Source organism: Eptatretus burgeri, chromosome 13, assembly GCF_056783735.1.
Source record: "Eptatretus burgeri isolate ZD-2024b chromosome 13, Ebu_testis_v1, whole genome shotgun sequence".
Taxonomy (NCBI): domain Eukaryota; kingdom Metazoa; phylum Chordata; class Myxini; order Myxiniformes; family Myxinidae; genus Eptatretus; species Eptatretus burgeri.
The window spans coordinates 56,617,333-56,622,332 of NC_140973.1; the positions used below are offsets into that span (position 1 = coordinate 56,617,333).

General features: G+C 41.0%; 1 protein-coding gene across 11 annotated transcripts in view; it reads left to right on the top strand.

The window, feature by feature from the left end:
* Positions 1 to 5,000, top strand: part of MYCBP2 (MYC binding protein 2) — a 342,387-nt gene that overhangs the window by 173,541 nt on the left and 163,846 nt on the right. The gene's annotated exons all lie outside the window — the stretch shown is intronic.

Genomic DNA, 5,000 nt, shown 5'->3' on the forward strand with positions numbered 1-5,000 from the left:
CAAAATCTAATCAGCGCTAGCCATCACCCTCCTGAATCACGTGGTGTAATTTGACATTGGTAGCTTCTTCCGTTCTCGAGTTATCTGAACCAAACGATCAAAAATCGAATATTTGACCTCACTGTGACCTTGACCTTTGACCGATTTTGACCAAAATCTAATCAGCGCGAGCCATCACCCTCCTGACTCAGGTGGTGTAATTTGACATTGGTAGCTTCTTCCGTTCTCGAGTTATCGTGCCTACAAACAAACAAGCAGTCATAGACTGGTACTTACGAAATCGTCAACTTGACCTCTGACCTTGTCTAATAAAAGCTGTCTCTCGAGAAGGTAGCGACGCAAACCAGAAGTTTCTACGATGATTCTGTACCAAACCATCAAAAATCGAATGTTTTGGATGTTTGACCTCACTGTGACCTTGACCTTTGACCGATTTTGACCAAAATCTAATCAGCACTTGCCATCTCCCTCCTGAATCACGTGGTCTAATTTGACATTGGTAGCTTCTTCCGTTCTCGAGTTATTGTGCCTAAAAACAAACAAACAGAAACGGAAGTCATCAATATACTTACGAAATCTTTAGATTTCGTAAATAACAAGCACTCAGAGACTGCTACTTACGAAATCGTCAACTTGACCTCTGACCTTGTCGAGTAAAAGCTGTCTCGAGAGAAGGTAGCGACGCAAACCAGAAGTTTCTACGATGATTCTGCACCAAACCAAAAAAATCGTAATGTCGACCGAAGCAAAAATCTCCATTTCTCCACCCAATTATTTTATATTATTTTATCAGTCACAAAACCGAAATATTCAGCCATCCACCAACAATCTTTACATAATCCGATGGCTTAGCGAGTCAGGCATGCGACGATAACCTTTATTGGGATAAAAAAATGACTTTTAAACACCATCTAATTCGAAAACACCGTCAGCGAGCACATGGAAAACCATTACGTGACTTAACGCCGCCTCTGCTCGAGCGTACTGCGTCACGTGACGACCCGTGACGCGGCGAGTGAAATATTTTTTATACAATCGTAAAACGTCTCCAAAACATCCGATTTTTACCAGAATTTCGACAACCGAGTTTTAAGCGTCCTAAGCGATCGCAAAAACCAAAGACAAAATTAAAATCAAAGTTAAAACGAACTCGTAACGTCGAGCGAAGCAAAAATACTCCATTTCTCCACATTAATTTTCGGAATTACGTTTGACCTCACTGTGACCGTGAGATTTGACTGATTTTGACCAAAATCTAATCAGCGTTAGCCATCATCCTCTTGAATCACGTGGTGTAATTTGACATTAGTAGCTTCTTCCGTTCTCGAGTTATCGTACCTACAAACAAACAAACAAGCAGTCATAGACTGGTACTTACGAAATCGTCAACTTGACCTCTGACCTTGTCTAATAAAAGCTGTCTCTCGAGAAGGTAGCGACGCAAACCACAAGTTTCTACGATGATTCTGCACCAAACCATCAGAAATCGTAACGTCAACCGAAGCAAAAATCTCCATTTCTCCACGCAATTATTTTATATTATTTTATCAAAGTTACAAAACCGTAATATTCGGCCATCCACCAACAATCTTTACATAATCCGACGGTTCAGCGAGTGAGGCATGCGACGATAACCTTTATTGGGATAAAAAATGACTTTTAAACACCATCTTTATCGAAAACACCATCAGCGCGCACATGCAAAAACATACGTGACTCAACGACGCGTCTGCTCGAGCGCACTGCATCATGGGACGACCCGTGACGCGTCGAGTGAAATATTTTTTACACAATCTTAAAACGTCTCCAGAACATCCGATTTTTACCAGAATTTCGACAACCGAGTTTTAAGCGTCCAAAGCGATCGCAAAAACCGAAGACAAAATTAAAATCGAAGTTAAAACGAACTCGTAACGTCAACCGAAGCAAAAATCTCCATTTCTCCACGCAATTATTCAATATTATTTTGTCAAAGTCACAAAACCATAATATTCGGCCATCCACCAACAATCTTTACATAATCCGACGGTTCATCGAGTCAGGCATGCGACGATAACCTTTATTGCGATAAAAAAATGACTTTTAAACACCATCTTTATCGAAAACACCATCAGCGCGCACACGCAAAAACATACGTGACTCAACGACGCGTCTGCTCGAGCGCACTGCATCATGGGACGACCCGTGACGCGTCGAGTGAAATATTTTTTACACAATCTTAAAACGTCTCCAGAACATCCGATTTTTACCAGAATTTCGACAACCGAGTTTTAAGCGTCCGAAGCGATCGCAAAAACAGAAGACAAAATTAAAATTGAAGTTAAAACGAACTCGTAACATTGCTCGAAGCAAAAATACTCCATTTCTCCACATTAATTTACAGAATTATGTTTGACCTCACTGTGACCTTGACCTTTGACCGATTTTGACCAAAATCTAATCAGCGCGAGCCATCACCCTCTTGAATCACGTGGTGTAATTTTATATTGGTAGCTTCTTCCGTTCTCGAGTTATCGTGCCTACAAACAAACAAACAAGCAGTCATAGACTGGTACTTACAATATCCTCAACTTGACCTCTGACCTTGTCTCATAAAAGCTGTCTCTAGAGAAGGTAGCAATGCAAACCAGAAGTTTCTAGGATGATTCTGTACCAAACCATCAAAAATCGTAACGTCGACCGAAGCAAAAATCTCCATATCTCCACGCAATTATTTAATATTATTATATCAAAGTCACAAAACCGTAATATTTGGCCATCCACCAACAATCTTTACATAATCCGACGGCTTAGCGAGTCAGGCATGCGACGATAACCTTCATTGGGATAAAAATGACTTTTAAACACCATCTTTATCGAAAACATCGTCAGCGCGCACACAGAAATCCATTACGTGACTTAACTCCACCTCTGCTCGAGTGCGCTGCACCACGTGACGACCCGTGACGTGGCGAGTGAAATATTTTTTATGCAATCTTAAAACGTCTCCAAAACATCCGATTTTTACCAGAATTTTGACAACCGAGTTTTAAACATCCTAAGCGATCGCAAAAACCGAAGACAAAATTAAAATCAAAGTTAAAACGAATTCGTAACGTCGAGCGAAGCAAAAATACTCCATTTCTCCACGCAATTATTTAATATTATTTTATCAAAGTCACAAAACCGTAATATTTGGCCATCCACCGACAATATTTACATAATCAGACGGCTTAGCGAGTCAGGCATGCGACGATAACCTATATTGGGATAAAAAATGACTTTTAAACACCATCTTTATCGAAAACACCGTCAGCGCGCACACGGAAAACCTTTACGTGATCAACAACGCCTCTGCTCGAGTGCACTGCATCACGTGACGACCCGTGACGCGGCGAGTGAAATGTTTTTTATACAATGTTAAAACGTTTCCAAAACATCCGATTTTACCAGAATTTCGACAACCGAGTTTTAAGCGTCCTAAGCGATCGCAAAAACCGAAGACAAAATTAAAATTGAAGTTAAAATGAACTCGTAACGTCAAGCGAAGCAAAAATACTGCATTTCTCCACATGAATTTACGGAATTATGTTTGACCTCACTGTGACCTTGACCTTTGACCGATTTTGACCAAAATCGAATCAGCGCTAGCCATCACCCTCCTGAAGCACGTGGTGTAATTTGACATTGGTAGCTTCTTCCGTTCTCGAGTTATCGTGCCGACAAACAAACACACAAACACACACACAAACAAACACACACAAACAAACAAACAAGCAGTCATAGACTGGTACTTACGAAATCGTCAACTTGACCTCTGACCTTGTCTCATAAAAGCTGTCTCTGGAGAAGGTAGCGACGCAAACCAGAAGTTTCTACGATGACTCTGTGCCAAATCATCAAAAATCGAATGTTTGACCTCCCTGTGACCTTGACCTTTGACCGATTTTGACCAAAATCTAATCAGCACGAGCCATAACCCTCCTGAATCACGTGGTGTAATTTGACATTGGTAGCTTCTTCCGTTCTTGAGTTATCGTGCCTACAAACAAACACACAAACACACAAACACACACACAAACAGAGGACGGAAGCCAACAATATACTTACAAAATCTAAAGATTTCATCAGTAATAAATACATACAAGCTCGGAAAGCAGTAAATTACAGGAATACAAGTCCTGGTTCGGACGAATTACAATTCAAGTAGTCACGAAACAGTCACATTTTGTGTGTGCATTTGGCTCCAGATCCAATTCCCAAAGTGTAATTCTGGTGAATTGATTCATTTTTGGTGAAGATCCGGATCCTGATCCGAGAATTTTTCAAGTGATTCTTCACCATTGAGAGATTGGCCAAAAATGGTATACAGCACGATATCTCAAAAAGTTGTGGACGGATTATGACAAAACATGGTGGACAGATTGGGTGAGTAACAAAAACAAGCCGATTAGATTTTGGTTAAGGTCTGGATGCAGATCCGGCCTATCAGTGGAATACTAAATGTAAACGGTTGAGCCTGGCAGAGGTTTGCCCTCTACCGAGTGCCATTCAAGTTTTCCCCATAGTTCCACTCTGTTCTGGTGACAAAATACACTGCCTAGGGGCTCCGTGGAGGATTCGAGCAGCGGAGACACCTGGGCAAGGTGTTCTTGGGCCTGCTCACTTGCAAACGGCAGTCTGGGGAAGAAGCTCTTTGTTTTTGGATGATACTTTTTGTCTTAAATAGAAAGCCATCTTGAGGAAAGATAGATGGCTGATTACTATACTGAAACGCAAAAGAAACTTACCACTTGTGTGAAATGTAATAAAATTGTAACAGTTCAAAATAAAACAAACCAACAATTGCGAGTTGAAACATTGGCATTTTATTGATGACATGTCAAGTTTTTGACCAAGATACACCATCTCATAAGTTTGTTCTACAGTACAGAACAGCACAGGGTGCAATGTCAGTCCCCTTTCAATAGCGGGTGTGGCCACCATTGTTTTGGATACAGGCAGTGCATCGTCGGTGCTTA